This window comes from Bubalus bubalis, chromosome 4, assembly GCF_019923935.1.
Source record: "Bubalus bubalis isolate 160015118507 breed Murrah chromosome 4, NDDB_SH_1, whole genome shotgun sequence".
NCBI lineage: Eukaryota > Metazoa > Chordata > Mammalia > Artiodactyla > Bovidae > Bubalus > Bubalus bubalis.
In genome coordinates this window covers 151,293,335-151,312,453 of record NC_059160.1, presented here as the reverse complement: position 1 = coordinate 151,312,453, position 19,119 = coordinate 151,293,335, and the positions used below count along the sequence as shown (strand labels likewise).

The window sequence follows — 19,119 nt, the reverse complement described above, 5'->3', positions numbered from 1 at the left end:
GGGAGATACTCAGGTGAGAACACCACCAGAGGCCATCTCTTTCTGCAATCAGTGTTCAGTTGCCTCTAGGCTCGCACACACTCAATGCCATGAGGGAACCCTGTGCATAATTCGGCATCTGTAGTGCTCTAAGAACAAAGGGTATAATATCCCTTTGTTTCTGGACATCCTAAAGTGACAATGACATCTTGGTTGACAATGATGATTCCATATTCTTTTGTAAATCAAGTTATTTCTGAAAGAACTTAAAAGAGGTGAATGAACATTCAGTTGCTTTATATCTGGCGTTTCTCCCATGAGGACTGCCAGAGCTTTTACTGATAATCCCACCAAGCATCGTGGTCATGAAATGAACCAAGTCTAGGGATTTGCTTCCAGCTTGCTTTAGGCCTTCCACTGTTCTCACTCTTCAGTAAGAAGAAACAGCTACTGAGGTAAAGGTGGGAGCACCTCTCCATATGTGACAGTGCTCTCTGATTTGTCAAAGTCCCCTAGCTGTTGTCAGGCAGGCTCTGCACACACTTCAGATAATGGCGTGATTGTGCTCGTCTTTCCTATTTCCACAATGGCCTCCAAGTTTCTCAAAGTCAACTGAGTTCTCACACCTCAGGACACCGAGCACAGGATGTGTACAATAATCATGATATCATGTTTACAGACAGGGAAATAGCAGACCACTAAGGCCAGACTTAATTGTAACCTTCCTACAGGAGATGGAGGTGGGAAACTCTGGAAATGTGGGTCTCCACACCCTAGGTGTTGTGGCTACCTCCTCAGAAGTGTGAAATAGAGGACCTCTGGTCACTCACATTTTACACCTCTGCTGCCCACCGCAGAGGGTGGTTTCTGCAGCCAGTCTGCTCAGGGAGCCACTGGGCTTCCTCACTGTCCAAGCTCAGCTAGTCCAGGGAAAGAACACGAAGGGTGCTTTCCTCACAGGCCTGAACAACATAGAAGGAAGCTTGAAAGTTCCATATCTGTGGGCAATGCTGCTCTAGACAGTGCTTTGGATGCCTTCATTAAGCCATCCTGCTGAGTAGATGTACCGACAGCCAGGGTGGGGCGAGTAGAGCCTATGCCAGATTTTGATCCTGCTGCCTTGCTCCCTCGGTTTATAGAAAGCCTGTAGTACTTTCTCAACCTTAAACTCAGGACCTAGATCAGGTTTTGAATGGTCTATCCCCTGTACTCTGAGCCCCACTCTGATGTCCCTAACTCTACAAAACCCCTTTGGTTCTATTCAAGAAGAAAGTTAGCAAGACAGCTTCCTCAAGAACAAAAGTTTCAACTCAAAAGTCTCAGCTCCTTTTATCTTCTCAACCGCACCCCCAGCACAGTGATGACCTCACAGACGAGAAAGAGGCTGTAAGAGGTGGGGAGGGTATCCCCACCTCCCTGTCTCCTTCTACATCCTGCCCATACTCTGTACTCTCAACCTTGTTCTATCTTTCTCATTGGACTCTATTTCACTAGCTCTCCACTAACTTAACTTCTTTGTTACCAACTTGATGCATGTGCCCAGAACGGAGGGACAGAAATTCCAAAGTCACCACTTATCCCCTCCCAATGCCAACTCCCTTATGGAATTTTGTGACCCAAAGATGACCCTAGCCTACATACTGGATTTTTTTTTTTTTAACACCATAAAAGAACTATTTCTGCAAAGAATTTTGAAGTTGTCATTTTCATTTTAAAAATAAGATGATAAAACACACACACACAAGCCATTATTTGTAAAATGACTGCAGATGATGAAGAGGAATGCATATCAATACATATACATGCATACAGATGAGTGGGTGAGCACATGTGTATGTATGTGTATCTACACTGGGGGGCCAGAATGAGCCTCTCAGATGAAGAGAGTGACTGAATACTAAGGAAAATGACAGGAATCAAGAGTGTTTTCAAATTTCTTCTAGTTTTTCCTTCCACCAGTCCCTCCAAATTAAAAAAAAAAAGTTTTTGTGGGAATTCCATTTAAATTTGATATCTAAATGAGCTTCAACGCAGTCACATGCGTGGCAGAAATGCAGGGGTTACAAAGCAGGGTCTCAGTGTGGTATGAGAATGATTGCTAGCTAGAAAGGGAGATTTTCTAGTTCTCCTCTGGCATTGCTTAGCTAAATAAACTCTGACACCTCTGCGCCTCGATGCTTGATATCTTAGATTCTTTCCAGGGCTTACTAGTGTTCTGTGGTTATCTTATTTAAAACTATGTGGGTATTGGGAATAATGATTACCATGTCTATGACGACCACCACTCCCACCGCCCTTGTCATCCTGACTTCTCTTCTTTCTAGACCAATCTGCAATTGCCTCTACGTTAAGTGAACAAATAATAGATTTCCTCATTTTGCAAGGATGATTACAGACAGAATTTTCAGTGACTCTACCACTATATCTGGGTAGTGCCAAGATCAGACTTCATGACAGCCAAAGAGCCCAGTGCAACACTATCTCAAATGCCAATAATGGAAGACCCTTCTGACTGGGTTTCCAAAGCAGCTGTCAAAGGGAATCATGGGAATTCCAAGAAAATTTGATCTTCAGAGAGCTTGGACTCTGCTTATGATCATGAGTTTGGGCCAGGTTCAGACTTTTCAAATGCTACTCCAAATACTCCCTAACCCAGGGATTTGGGGCTACTCAAATGCTAGCTCAGTGTCCCTTCCTGTCACAATGAGCATTCATGCAATTCTTTACACTGTCAGCAGCTTATGAAGTTGGATGTGTCTTTCCTCCACTACACAAAAAAATTAGACTCAGCTCCTCAACCCAAAGATATCTTGGGTAAGTTCATCTTCTTCTACTTTTTTAAAATATAGGATGCTTCAAGAATTTGCACATCATCCTTGGGCAAAAGCCATGATAATCTTTTCTGTGTCATCCCAATTTTACTATATGTATTGTTGAAGCAAGCATGGGAAGGTCTTTCTGAAAGATGGAATGGTAAGTGGTAAAAATCACAAGTTTTGGAATCACACAGGCCAGCACGACATTACAAATCTCTGTTACGAGAAGGTAGCATCTGAGAGCTACCCGCTTGTGTTCTGCGCAGGGATTACTCATCTCTTACCTCATCAGATACAGTTGTCACAAAGCATGCACTCAATAAATATTTATTGAACTAAATTATCTATCCTCATATTGAACAAATTTATTTTCACTTCAAGTGGGCTCCACAATCTCTTAGCAACCTGATTCTATGTTCCCTGCAGTTTCTATAAGGATGCGTTCTGGGTTTGGGATATCGATGTCTTTGTCCCACCTCATCCATAAAGTCTTCCCTGACAAGTCTAGTCTGCCTACTCTCCTTTTTCTGACTCCCTGTTGTACTTATTCCAGGTTCCAGTCACTTTGGCGCACATGTGATATCTTATCTTGCCATGGAAAATGTGTTTCATAAACACATCATCCTTCCTAGGAGCCTATAAGTTCCTCAAGGGCAAAGGCCATATTTGGTATTTATTTTGTACGTCCCATGGCACACAATGCAATATAGAGCCCATAGCAGACTCTGAAAAAGGACCATTAAATTGATTTGAATTTTAAGGACAGTTCTCCACTGCCAGTGAAGACTTTCTTTCAGAGAAGTATTGAAAGGCAGGATTGGCTATATTCATAGTTCATTTCACCAAGCTGAGCCCATAAGTCTCTACAGTTGATGTGCTAGTTAGGAAACAAAGGGTCAAAAAGCAGCTGCTTACTTTCAGCAAAGAAGAGGTCGTAGTTCAGTCGTGGGTTGCAGGATTTCACGTGTCAGTCACTCTTGACTCTTGGCCAAACCCTTTGGTGTCAACAGGAATAAAAAGCAACCCAGAGATATGTCAAATATCAATTTCCAATTACTTTCTTGCAACACATTTCTGCCACTTGGGAAAACTCCCAAGGGATCTGTTGCCTCTTATCAGCTTAGACTGGGTTTATCTTTCAGTCAAACAGGTAACAGTCGGCAATGCCCTGTTTAGCCTCAATATTACAGTGTCCTCCTCTGACACTCAGGTTCTCTTGCGAAGTCTTCAATATTGGCTTACTCTGTCATCAGACACCTGGCCCCAGTATGGAAGGCCTGCTATTATACCCTGAACCTTATGTGTCGGGGCAGAATGGGGATAATGCCAATCGCTATGGTGAGCTATTGTCATTAAGGTTTCCCAAGACTTAATTTGCGTTGAGATGTTGAATGCAGGAACAAGCCTCATGCAGGGCTTGTGTGTCTTCAGCTCGAGCCAAGCAGGGAAGAAACAAGAGAGTCTCTAAAAGTCTTCATTTTGATACTCAAAACAGAGAACAACATTTCTACCCTCTCCGTCACAGAAGACAGGCCACAGACTAATTGAAAAAATCTTTGGTACTAGGGATGTTAAAACTGAGGATCTGCACAAAACCAGAAATCACATGTCCCCTTTATTACAAAGTAATGGAACAGAATTTGGAAAAACCAGGAAACATTTCTGGGTCCATAAATCAGCCCAGTTGGAGGGAAACGCGAATGGCCAGCACCTGGAATGAGCCTTGGTCTGGAGCGGGAGAGCAGCCTGAAGCCCTGAACTGCGGGGCCAAGGCTCCAGACTGCGCACTGTGATTAATGACTTGAGTGAAAGGTCTCAGTTGAAGCTGAACAATTAACTTGTTCTCTCCACATCTCAGATCTCGCCACAGCATAACTATGTCTTCCCTGATTGTTCCTATTTACCAAAACGCAAGCCAGTCTGGGAAGCTTCGAACATGTCATCATCAGACTGTTTCTGACAATCGGGAGAGCCCTGGTATTTGTCAGGACTACTTTCGTCAAATCATCTGTTTCGACTCTGCATGCAAGCCTCAACCTTTCAGTTCCTTTTCAAGTTTAAGAACCATCCAAATGAGGCAATGGCATTGGCCTCGATCTGTTTAAAAAAAAAAAAAAAAAAGTCCAGAGCTCAGAGGATTGCAAATGGACAGCATATGGCCTGGCTTGTTTCTGGTCACTCCCCAAAAAGTTCTTAGGGAATTGAATGTCCATGAGATTAATGGTTCCCTCCTGTCTTGCCTTTATCCTCTGGAATAGGTTTCTCTAATCTCTTTCAGATCCTCTAAAGCATTTACATTAAACCAATCACTCCTCCTGAATCTACAACAGAGATTCTGATAAGACCTGTTAGAACCAAGGAAGTCTCCAAACCTCTCCTTGTTTCTCCAGGAAGTAAATGTGTAGATGGGAAAGAAAAGCAGGTGACCCGAGAATCTGATTCTGAATGTGTTAATACAAGTACCTAGGAGGAGTACCCCCATACAATCCAGTTTCCTCATTTGACCTTCCAAAACCACTTCGTTTGTGAGAAAAGGGTCTACCAAAGGTGAGCGCGCCCCCCATTAGGTAGGATTGCAATAGTACTCAGTGCGTTGCCTAACAACCTCCACCCCATGGACCTGCCACGGGGCTGACCCTTCACTTCCCCTTTAGCCAATCCCATTTCCCTCAGTGAAGGCACCCTGTCTCCAGATCAGATCAGATCAGTCGCTCAGTCGTGTCCGACTCTTTGCGACCCCATGAATCGCAGCACGCCAGGCCTCCCTGTCCATCACCAACTCCCGGAGTTCACTGAGACTCACGTCCATCCAGTCAGTGATGCCATCCAGCCATCTCATCCTCTGTCGTCCCCTTCTCCTCCTGCCCCCAATCCCTCCCAGCATCAGAGTTTTTTCCAATGAGTCAACTCTTCGCATGAGGTGGCCAAAGTACTGGAGTTTCAACTTTAGCATCATTCCTTCCAAAGAAATCCCAGGGCTGATCTCCTTCAGAATGGACTGGTTGGATCTCCTTGCAGTCCAAGGGACACTCAAGAGTCTTCTCCAACACCACAGTTCAAAAGCATCAATTCTTCGGCGGTCAGCCTTCTTCACAGTCCAACTCTCACATCCATACATGACCACAGGAAAAACCATAGCCTTGACTAGACGAACCTTTGTTGGCAAAGTAATGTCTCTGCTTTTGAATATGCTATCTAGGTTGGCCATAACTTTCCTTCCAAGGAAGACATCAAAAACAATAACATTAATAACTGAAGTGTCATCGGTCACAATAATAGCATACATGTATATAGCACTTACAATGGGCCAGAAACTCTTTAAAATAGTCTATTTATATCAACTCACATGGTCCTCACAACAACCTTACTAATGTAGGAATTACTATTATACCTATATTACAGAGAGGGCGATACCGAGTATCTTGCCCAAGATCACAAAGCCATTAAGTGGTAAAGTGAGGATTCAAACACTGGTCTCATTCTTAAAACTATCCTATAGTGCAACTACATTCTCCAGAGGTATGGTCCCCAGGTGCCACTGCAGATGAGGTTAGCAAGGCAATCCTCTAGCATGACACCCCTGAGCAGTCAGGCCTGGTGAATCCTGTTTCTGCTACTCAGTGAGTAACCTCCAAAGAGTTCTGAGTCTCTGAGCCCTTGTTGGTCTCATCTGTGAAACTGGCATGATAAAAAAAGCTGCCGTGTAGGGTTTTAATGAGGTTGGTGAGATAATGCTATACAGGACCTAGCACAATACCTAAACATGGCAGCTGAATAAAATGGAAGCTACAGAAATGCTTAGCACTAATCAGATCAGCTCATACTGACTAAAGGAGCTGGGGAAGATGAGACAGAAATAATCACAGCTTGGAATGTGAATATGAAATGCAGGTCAAAGTGGTAACCCCAAAGAGACTAGGATACTAAAAAGTACTGATGAGGAATATCTACCTTCTTGGCCTGACTCAATTTATGCAGCCTCTGGCTTGGCTTATTCCCATGAATGAAAAAATTCTAATTTTAAAATACATACAACATTAAGAAGGAATGAACAGATGTCCAGACTGGGATAATTAGAATCTTCTCCCTGAAATCCCTAGTCCAGAGGAAGAGCAAGGCTTCCTGCATGGCCCGTGTGGCTGCCCCAGAGTCAAGCTTGGAGCTGCATCCTTCCTTCCACGTTTCCTACATGTTCTTGTGGACCCCTGACACATCACATTCTTTGCATCAATAAGGACTGGTGCCAGAACACACTAAATTGCCTTTGACTACATTTAACTGATCTAGTATTTTTTTATGATTCTTTCTTGTTGCACCATTTTTCACTTTTGACTTTACAATTCTCTGCTGACTTTAAATAAAGCTTTTGCCAGACTACACAAGGTGGTTTTTAATAGAGATTTAGGGGCTAGGTTGTGTTGTGGTTTGGATTCAGATTCTCCTGCAGCAATAAGGGGAAATTAACTAGGTGGTTTCATCTCAAGTGCCCATTTATACTCAGAATGGACAGAGAGCTTATCTTCTTCCAAGCCTTGTAATCATGACACTACAAAGTGATATTCAAGAAAGAAAAAAAATTAGGTAGCAATAGCTTCCACACCACAAAACCACTACACAGTGTCCCTGTAAACCCAGATGACTGGAATAATATACAGGCAGCAGTGGGATCACTTGCTGAGTGACAGGGAGGAATCTGACCACATTGCATCCTCTGCCAAAGATGATGCTTGTTCTCCCTAAGATGGGGAACTCAAATGACCCTACAGGAGTTACACGAGCTTGCCTCCTGACACTGCTCCCTCCTCCGTGCTATCCCTGGGCCCCACTGCCTTCTGCCCAGATCAAACACTGGGAGCCAGCAGGCCTTCAGTCACTGAAAAGGCGACATGACCGGCAAAGACCCCAAGTCGGATATGAAGTCAGTCCCCCAAACTAACATTTCTTTTTTAGAGAAGAATTACCTTGAGTTAATTACCTCTTGAAAATATAAAATCGATATGTCAGTAAGAGTTTGCTTTTGTCTCATTATTCATTATTATCCAATGCCTGCTCCATTACAAATGAAGAGAAATAAAAACATATGTTAAGTATTGAGAACTACAGCTTTAAAAATATCTGTGTACTCCTCACCAAGTTTAGAGATAAATAAACCTCTTGGGTTGTTTTTGTCTTTGCCTCTACCTACCATTGATGGTAAATGCAACTGAATTTGAGTTTTTAATTCTAGCGGTTTTCTTCATAGCTTTGCCACTTCTATAAGGACTCTTAAAATAGTGTTTTAATTTGCATTTTTGAACTTTATATAATGACAGTACACCGTATCATTCAGTGAGTTTTTTTTCCTCCCAATTTTGTGCATTCATCCATGCTGAATATTACTCAACTTTACTTAATGAACCATTTGGGCTGTTTCCAGTTTTCTTGTCTGTTTTTTGTTTTGTTTTCCTACTACAGAAAATGCTATGCATATAGTTCACATTGATTTGAACATGTACAGTAGCTTTTCCTAGGTTAGAACTTGGGGAGTAGAATTGTTGAATCTTAAGAGTTTGCATATATTCAAATTCACCAGACAATAACAAATTGTTTTGCAAAGCAGATACACTGACTCACACTCCCACAAAAATAACTTGAGTTTCTGTTGCTCTACAACTTTATAGCAGTTGGTATTACCAGGCTGTTTCCCTTTTGCTGAGCCAGTGAATACAAAATGTATCTTATAGTTTTAATTTACATTTCCAAATTTAATTTTTTATAATTATTAAGCAATTTTTGGATAGTTTGAAAATTCCTTGTTCAAAATAACCATGAAATGCAGCATTTGTAAAGGAGAGCTGAGATACTATGGCTACAGAGAAAGACACTGTGTACATAGATATAGAGGAGTCAATGCCTCTCTGTCCAAATCTGCCGTTCACTTAAAGCTACAGTCCATGGGCTAAATCTGTCCTGTCACTTACTTTAAAAACACAGCTTTACTGGGACACAGCCATGCCTGTTTCCTTACATACTGCCTACAAATACTTTCAGTCTACAATGGCAGACAAAGCTGAGTGGTTACAGCAAAGAGCATCCGGCCTCCAAAGCCTAAAACGCTTACTACAGCAAAAGTTTGCCAACCCATAACTTAGAGCATCTCTATTTGCAGGCACAGACGCCTTCGACACCAGACACATTCCCCTGACTCTGTTCCTCCCTAATGCCCTTCCTCAGAAATGGCTTCATCTTCCACAAAAGTGCTCAGGCCAAAAACCTGGGAGTCATCTCACACTCTTCCCTCTCACTCACCACTTAGGACTAGCTAGTGGATACCACTCACGTGCTCAACTTTCTCAACACTATTTCTGTGAAGACCTCTTCTCCACATCCCCTGCCAGGCCTCTGCGCAAGCCTTACAATGACTTAGGCCACCCTCATCTCATGACCACGCCCTGTGTGGGCCTCAGTTCACAGCACTTGTATACGTCATTGCATTTTGTCTGCTGTCTCCACCTAAACTGTAAGTTCCTTCAAAAAAAAAGGCACCCTTGGCATTTCTGCACACAATACAGTGCCTTGCACAGCAAATCCTTCATAATAACTGAATCCCCTACAGGCTTCTCAGTCCTCAGAAACCACTGAGGGCCTGACAAGAGAAGGTCCTTGTGACTGCCATAACCCTAGTCAGCGGGAAACAGTCCCTGCTCTCTTAAATCTCATGGCTGAGAGGACCTGTGAAAAGAGACTCCTCGTCAGTATCATTTAACGTAGTGGTCCTCCAATTGCTGTGTACAGAAGAGTCATCAGAGCTCATTAATAATAACAGAAGCCAGGGAGTCACCCCAGGCTCACTGAATCAGAATCCCTGAAACATGTTCAAACATCTTTACCTGAAGGACTTTCCCTAGGAGGTTCTTACATAGGCTTGAGAGGAACATGTCTAGTAAGGAAGGCTTCCTGAAAACACTCCCTTAGTTCTACCCCATCCTACCACATTGTATGCAAAGGACAGCTAACAATATATGGGCCTCCTCCCCAAGCCCTTTTGTTTGTGTATTGGAGCTTCCCTAAGCTTCTCCACTCCTCCACTCTCCTCCACTAGCTCAGAAGAAGCCTGATTTGAGGGGATAATTAATTGTATCCTTTTCTCAGGACTGAATTCTAGTTTTCATTGAATGGGCTGCATTCCTGGTTAATGATAAGGTCCACTCCCTACATGCAGCGTTTTTACTGCTCAACACACCTAAAATCAAGACTCTCTTGTTATATCCTGGTACCACTCCCGTTTATGTACCATCCCTTCCTGGTACCTGCCTGCAGGAAGAGGCGTGCAAACATTTGTACCATGTATATAAGAATGCTTATTTTAATTTTTACTGCCCTCTTCATTTCTAACATATTACAGATCATTTAATATGTAAAAACAAATGTTAATAGGAGGGTTAGACTAACGACAATACCAATAAGATGCTGTTAGTATTTATTAGAGGTTTTTCTTATTAGGCTTAATTTTTTCCTAAATTGCATATGACCCATTATCATTATGCTTGGTGGATAATATAACAAAACAAAATTACCAGTCCATTTTACTCAAGGAGAAAGTCTAAGGTTCCTTGGGTTTTATAACACCAAGCATAGCGCAAATTTAAGGAATTTTTCCAGTGCTGCACTTGGTGATTTTTAGGAGTCTATTTCCCCCAGAGGCATGTAAGTACTAAAATTGCATTGGATTGCGTTTTGCTCTCAGCGGGTGAGAAAGTGCATAGTCAATGGGTTATTTGCCATTCTTTATTTCCATTTTATGCAGTCACACAGAGGTATCTCTCAGGTGGTTGTTGAAGTTTACTAGACACTCAGGAGCCATCTCCTGCTTTCTCTAAATGGCATTTATAATCTATAACCAAAGGGGTCATCTATGAAGCTGTACACTTAAACTCTGCTTGCATTAGGTCAGGTTACAGAGATCAGATCTTTCGCTATGAGAGTTCAACAGAGGGAAAATTGCATCACATATCTAAACAATATTTACAGAACCACAAACAGCAAAACAAGGTCTAACACAAGTGCTGAAAATGACAGAACATAGTATACATGAAATCAGTATATAGGGGATAAAGACCTTCAGAAGACACAGGTCCATAGTAACAAAGGGGCTACGAGAAAATCACCCCAGCGATTGTGTTGAACCTTTCTTTATCTGTATTAAAAGCACTACATTCTGTAAATGCAGTATTCTGCTTTCTTTCAACTGGATATCTCCAATTAACCATCATTTTCATGCTTCACTACTACTCTGATAATTGATGCTCATCACAGGATGTCTGAAATACTGAAAAAGTCAGAAGTGCTTTCTTGAACCATCAAGACACAGATTAAAATGTATTCAGTGTGGTTATTCTACTTTATTGGGGGGAAGCATGGAATGGAAGAAAGAACATAGGCTTCAGGGGCACCTGGTCTGGATTTCATGAAGGACACTTATTAACACCGGGACCTTTGGTAAACTACACAGTATCTCTCTAAGCTTCAATTTGCTCATACATAAAATGGGAATAATATCCAGCTTTAGGAGACATTCCCATCATTAAATGAGACCACAAACACATGGAAAATACCAACACAGTCCCTGGCTTTAAAGAAATCACTCAATCTGAGCTCTTAATGTGGACATTTCCCTTCCCATTCTCAATAATCAGTAAGCTATGCGAGATGCATGGACCTCTTTACTTTCTTCTATACATCTCCGTCTGAATATTTAATTCATATGGAAATCTCATTCTCCAAAAGTGGCAGAGTATAGACAGTTTAGAATGGATTCCCAACACTGGATTATTTATATTTGAATAAAAGCAATATTTTCAAAGAAACTATTTATCACTGGCCTTCGGGAAATAAAATTTCAGTCTCCAAAATGGTAAATTACTCAAAGCTTCCATCTTCTTTGGATCCTTTATTATTTTCACTTTTATTGTTACTACTTTTAAAATTATTTTATTTTATTATTTTACATGAGTAAATACTAGCATATTTTAATAAAAATTCAGATACTGAAAAAGCTAGTTTTTTTGGTCCTTCTTCTCTTTTGCATTCTAATTTGGATCATCCCCTGATTGCTGAAATGACTATTGTCTAAGTTTTTATGTCCATCCTTCCAAAACTGCTTCTATGCATTTATGCACATGTATGTGCTTGAGTATACATATGCATGATTTTGTGCTTTTAAATACAGAAATTTTGTCACAGTATACAAATATTTTGTACTCATAGTGATTTTTGCTCAACTTTTAAAAATATTTTCATAATGTTCAATACCATGCTTTACCTTACATTAACCATTCCATTCTTGATGGGAACATCAGAAGTAGAAACTTTAAAAAAAAAAAAAAAAAAAAGCCATTGACTTCTGTATATTAACATTATGCTGTGCTTAGTTGCTTAATCATGTCTGACTTTTGTGACATCATGCATTGCAGCCTGCCAGGCTCCTCTGTCCATGGGGATTCTCCAGGTAAGAATACTGAAGTGGGTTGCCATGCCCTTCTCCAGGGAATCTTCCCAACCCAGAGATCAAACCCAGGTCTCCTACATTGCAGGAGCCACCAGGGAAGCCCAAGAACACTGGTGTGGGTAACCTGTCCCTTCTCCAGGAGATCTTCCCGACCCAAGAATCTAACTGGGGTCTCCTGCATTGCAGGTGACTTCTTTACCAGTTGAGCTACCAGGGAAGCCCATATGAGCATTATATCTTATCACTGAATTCTCTCTTTAGTCCTTCAGTCAGTTCGCTTGCGTTTCCAACTGTTAAAGCAAATAAAATCATCTATAAACATGACAGTTTTGCCATATGCTTTCCATTCTCATGCTTACTGTTTATTTCTCTTGTTCAATTGCATTGGCTACTATTTCCAGTAAAATATTAAATAATAGTGGTGATCACAGATATCTTATCCTTACTATAATGAGAATACCTCTTATGTTTACCTATTAAGTTTGATGTTGGCTTTTGGACCAAGATAGATGCAATTTATTATCTTTAGGAAATATACACCTATTTTTGTATCCCTTTCACCTTATAAAATTATGGCTTTCCTCTTTAGATCTATTAAAAAGATAAAATAAATGAATGGATATCCTAATATTAAAACTTCAATGCATACTTAGAATATATCTTAATTGATCATAATATTTTACTCTTCTCTTTATGTGACTGGATTTTTTATAATTATTTAGGCTTTTTTGCATCCATATTCATAACCCAGATGAATAGAAATTATTATTCTCTGCAATTCTTATCAAGTCTTCTATAAAGATTTTATGCTCTTTATAAAAATAATTTGGAAGTACTTATTTATCTATGCTCTGAAACAGTTTAAGTAGACTTAGAATCATCACTGTGGTGTGTAGGAGCCAGCTTGCACTGACTCACAAGATCAGATTGTGCATATTTCTTCAAAGTCCACATTAAGTAATATCACATATGCAGCTTAAAATCAGTCATGGTGGAAATATTCATGCCACAGAAACTGGCACTCTATACACATAGGGGCATACTTTAATGTCCTAGTGGTTTTCCCCACTTTCTTCAATTTAACCCTGAATTTTGCAATAAGGAGCTCATGATCTGAGCCACAGTCAGCTCCACGTCTTGTTTTTGCTGACTGTATAGAGCTTCTCTATTTTCAGCTGCAAAGAATAGAATCAATCTGATTTCAGTATTGACCATCTAGTGATGTCCATGTGTAGAGTCGTCTCTTGTGCATTTGGAAGAGGGTGTTTGCTATGACCAGTGCATTCTCTAAGCAAAACTCTGGTGGACTTTTCCCTGCTTCATTTTGTACTCCAAGGGCAAACTTACCTGTTACTCCAGATATTTCTTGACTTCCTAGTTTTGCATTCCAATCCTCTATGATGAAAAAGGACATCTTTCTTTTCTTTTCTTTTCTTTTTTTTGGCATTAGTTCTAGAAGGTCTTATAGGCCTTCATAGAACTGATGGACTTCAGCTTCTTCAGCATTAGCGGTTGTGGCATAGAATTGGATTACTACGATGAGGAATGGTTTGCCTTGGAAATGAACCTAGATCACTCTATTATTTTCGAGAATGCACTCAAGTACTGCGTTTTGGACTCTTTTGCTGATTGTGAGGGCTACTCCATTTCTTCTAAGTGATTCTTGCCCATAGTAGTAGATATAATGGTCATCTGAATTAAATTTGCCCAGTCCCATTCATTTTAGCTCATAGATTTCTAAAATTTCAATGTTCACTCTTGCCATCTCCTGCCTGACCACATCCAATTTACCTTGATTTATGGATGTAACACGTCAGGTTCCTATGTAATATTGTTCTTTGAAGCACTGGACTTAAATTTCACCACCAGAAATATCCACAACTGAATGTCATTTCTGCTTTGGCCCAGTCTCTTCATTCTTTCTCAAACTATTTCTTTGCTCTTCCCCAGTAGCATATTGGACATGTACTGGCCAAGGGGGCTCATGTCTTTTTGTCTTTTCATACTGTTCATGGGGTTCTCAAGGCAAGAATAGTGGCATGGTTTTACATTCCCTTCTCCAGTTGACCACAAATTGTCAGCAAGTTTGGAAAACTCAGCAGTGGCCACAGGACTGGAAAAGGTCAATTTTTATTCTAATCCCAAAGAAAGGCAAGGTCAAAAAATGTTCAAACTACTGTACAATTGTACTCATTTCACATGCTAGCAAGGTAATTCTCAAGATAGACTTCAACAGTATGTGAACTGAGAACTTTCAGATATACAAGCTGGATTTAGAAAAGGCAGATGAACTAGAGATCACAGAGAAAGCAAGGGAATTCCAGAAAAACATCTACTTCTCTTCATTGACTATACTAAAGCCTTTTACTGTGTGGATCGTAACAAACTGTGGAAAATTCTGAAAGAGATGGGAATACCAGACCACCTTTCTTGCTTCCTGAGAAACCCATATGCAGGTCAAGAAGCAACAGTTAGAGCCGAACATGGAACAACAGACTGGTTCCAAATTGAGAAAGGAGTATGCGAAGGCTGTATACTGTTACCCTGCTTATTTAACTTCTATGTACATCATGTGAAATGTCAGGATGCATGAAGCACAAGCTGGAATCAAAATTTCCAGGAGAAACATAAAACCTCAGATATGCAGATAGATACCACTCTAAAGGCAGAAAGCGAATTAGAAAGAATTAAAGAGCCTCTTGATGAGGGTGAAAGAGGAGAGTAACAAACCTGGCTTAAAAGTCAACATTCAATAAACAAAGAACACGGCATCTGGTCCTACCACTTTATGGCAGATAGACACAGAAAAAATGGAAACAGTGACAAATTTTATTTTCTTGGGCTCAAAACCCCAGTGACTTCAGCCACAAAATTAAAAGATGCTTGCTCCTTGGAAGAAAAGCTATGACAACCCTAGAAAGCATATTAAAAAGCAAAGACATCATTTTGTGGACAAAGGTCCATATGTGAAAGCTATAGTTTTTCTGGTAATCATATATGGATGTGAGAGTTGGCCCATAAAGAATGCTGAGCACCGAAGAATTGATCCTTTCAAAGTGTGGTGTTGGAGAAGACTCTTGAGAGTCCCTTGGACTGCTAGGAGTCAAACCAGTCAATCCTAAAGGAAACCAACCCTGAATACTCATTGGAGGACTGATGCTGAAGCTCCAATATTTTGGCCACCTGATGCAAAGAGCTGACTCATTAGAAAAGACCCTGATGCTGGGAAAGATTGAAGGCAAGAGGAGAAGGGGATGACAGAGGATGAAATGGTTGGATGGACATGAGTTTAAGCAAACTCCTTGGAGATGTTGAAGGACAGGGAAGCCTGGTGTGCTGCAGTTCATGTCTGACTCTGTAAAGAGTCAGATACAACTGATGATCAACAACCTGGGAAAGATTGAGGGCAGGAGGAGAAGGTGGTGACAGAGGATGAGATGGCTGGATGGCATCACTGACTCAAGGGACTTGAGTTTGAGCAAACTTCCAAGAGGTAGTGAAGGACAGGGAAACCTGGTGTGTTGCAATCCATAGGGTCACAAAGAGTGGGACAGGACTTAGTGACTGAACACAACAATACATGTGAGGGGAGAGGTGTTTGTTTTGTATGTGTTTTTTGTGTGTGCATGTGTATGAGTTCACAGAGACTCAGTTGTTAAATACTTAGAAGAGCACTACTCAGTATCTTCTAATGTTTGATAAAATTTCCCTGTAAAATTACCTAAACTTGGTACTTTTCTGGAGGTCGTGATAGGTCCTTAAAATTTTAATTAAATTTTATTTAATTTAGAAATCAATATGCTTCAATTTTCATCTCTTCTGGAGTCAGTTTTGGGGAATTATATATTTCCAGAAAATTCCCACTTGGTCTAGATTTTCAGACATTTGCACAGGATTGAGCAAAGTTAGTTCTTATGATTCCTTCAATTTTCTATTCTTTTTGTGGTTTTTAATTTTTTATCTACATATAAGCAAATGTATATTTGCATTGTTTAATTTCCTTGAATATTTTAGTGGCTTCTAAAATTTATCTTTTGTTTTATTCATTATATTGTTTATTACAGTATTACTACATATTTACATACTTCTTACTGTTCATTAACTTTAAAAATTCATTTCTCCCACTTTCTTTCAGTCTACTTAGCTGAGTGCTTGTGTCAGATGCTTATCTTTTAGACTTTTACCCTTTTTACAAAAATACATGTACTTAAAGCTGTTTTCTACTGAGAATGGTCTTAGATCTATCTCATAGATTCTTATAGGTAATGATTTCATCATCATATTTCTCTGGCTATTCTATAGTTTGAACTTGTATATTAAGTTTGACTTCAGATTTAGTAGTGTTAGAAAATTTTTGGATGAAAGGGCTTTTATAATCTGATTTTCTTATTAATTTATAGTTTTAATACATTGTGTCCAGAGTTTCTTGTACTAACCTCTTCCCTGGAATTTACTGAAATTTTGCTTATGAGCAATTATATTACTGTGGAAGACTACAATTGACCAAAGTGGTCAGAGCACTATTTTGGGTACCACAAGCTCTTCTAGGATTTTGCCACACCCCATCAAGAGGCAGAATTTATTTTTTCTTCCCTTAAACTTGAGCAGGTTTTCTGTGACTATCTTGATGAACAGAATGTAGCTAAAATAATGCTACATGACTTCGAAGACATAGATTGTAAAAGATGATATGGCTCTTGCCTGACTCTCACTCTCTCATAACTTTTTTTGCTCTTAAAACTTAACCACTACAAGGAGGTGTTCCAAGACCTAACTAGGCTACAAAGGAAGACCACACAAAGGAGAACTCAGGTGCCCGGTAGACAGTCATCATCATCTGCCAAGCAAGTGACTGCACGAGTTTTCAGATGATTCCAGCTCCCAGACTTCAAGCCTGCTGTGAGGTACCGGACATTATAGAGCAGAGATAAGTCACTCCTGTTGTCCTCTCTTGGAATTCCTCACCTGCAAAATCTGCGAACATAATAGACTATAGTCTTAACGCCACTAAATGACTCCTCTGACTCATTTAAGGCTCTTATGTTTGAATGTTACCTTGTGATATTTAGATCGTAGCCTCTGCTCTCTTTCTGTACCAGCTTTTTTTAACTTTTCTGAATTAATTTCTTTTTCTCTATATAACATAGAGAATTAGATCTTTATGATCCAATCTGAAAATCTTTTAAATAGATTAATCAAGCACATTTATATTTTTTCCTGTTGCAGACATTATGGGCCTGTAATTCTAACATGTTATATTTTATAAAAGTGAAACTAAGTTGGGACAAGTATCTTCTGCTTTGCACATCCTAAAATATTTAATATCTGGTCTGTTACAGAAAACGTTTGCTAATCCTTGATGTAAATCATAATATTGGCTGCAAACAATGCTGTGTTTACTGCTATCTTTATTGTTCTCACTTTTGCCTTTGTTACTGCTATAGTACATCTCATACTTTGGCTAGTATCTCAAGGGAAATATAGAATATTCCTTACCTGCCTCTTCAGGGACTCTAATGAGAATATTTTCAGTCCTTTATTCTTCTCTCTGCAGGTTGCTGTAGGTTTCTGAGATAATCTTTATCAAGTTCGGGAAATTACCATCTATTCCCCGTTTGCTAAGAGATGTGTGCCAAAACGGTTATTAAATTAATAGGTCTCTCCCTCCCTTCCTTCCTTCTTTGTTTGCTTTCTTCCTTCCTTCCCTTTCTTTTGCATCTATTATCATGATCATACGTAATCAATTTTCCCTTTTAATATTCCAATATGACAACCTTACAGATACATTCTAATATAAACTATCCTTTTAATTTTGAGGTAAATGTTGCTTGGTCATAAGTAGTATTTTTTAATACATTATTAAATTGTATTGTTAATTTCTCATTGAGGATTCTTTTACACACATTTGTAAAAGAGATTGACCTACAGTTTCATTTATGACACAATTTGTGGATAGCTTTTGGGATTATTCCATATATTTTTTTATAAAGAATGTTCATTCTGTTTACTGTTTAATAAGATGTACATATTGTGAAGTTTATTGTCCATTACTTGTAATTTTCTATGGAAAATATACTAAAGATTTCATCTGTGATTGTAATTGTCAGTTTTATCTAATATTTCTAGATGTTTTTGCCTCATGTATTTCAATACCATGTTGTTACATGCATTAAGATTCACAATTGTTACAGCTTCCCATTATATCTTCTTACTTATATAAAATACCCCTCTTCATCGTTTCAATAATTGTCTTCAGCCCTATTTTATGATATTAACATTGTTATTCCTGGGTTACTATCATGTATCAACTTTTGGGGTTTTGTGGGGTTTTTTTGAAATTCCAGTATTTTTCAAGTGTCCTATGTCATTTTATTGTATATATCTTTTAAAAAAAGCATTTTATTTTATATTCCCTTTTTTTAAAATCCAAATCTATGAGTACTCTGTCATTTAATTGACCCATTCCCACTCACTATGGCTATTACATTTGTGCCAACTCTTGTGATCTTACTTATTCTTCCAGTCACTCATACGTAACTACTCTGGCTTGGAGACAGCTTTGTTGAGCTATTCCTGAACTAAAGATGGGGTGGGCATATGAATAGGCTGACCTGTGTGACTACCCACTGCAGAGACCTACCTTGTTTGTTGCTATGAAACGTCCAGTGGTTCCCTGTGCTTAGCGAGTTCCTGGAGCTAGTCTTATATTTTAAAGCTCTCTTGCATTTATTTTAGGCTGTGATTGACCCTTTCAATTATATCCATCTTACACAAAGTCTACATAGTTTCTGATCAACAACAGTATTGCTTCTTGTTTTCAGTTAGTTGTTGGTTAGA

General features: G+C 39.6%; 1 protein-coding gene and 1 non-coding gene across 2 annotated transcripts in view; both read right to left on the bottom strand.

Moving 5' to 3' along the window:
- The window catches only part of LRMDA (leucine rich melanocyte differentiation associated), a gene marked incomplete at its 5' end in the record, with an annotated part of 1,193,353 nt that overhangs the window by 199,248 nt on the left and 974,986 nt on the right, over positions 1-19,119 (bottom strand). The window lies entirely within an intron of this gene.
- On the bottom strand, positions 2,819-2,923 carry LOC112584781. Its single transcript, XR_003109185.1, has one exon. It is a non-coding gene; the product is annotated as a U6 spliceosomal RNA (small nuclear RNA).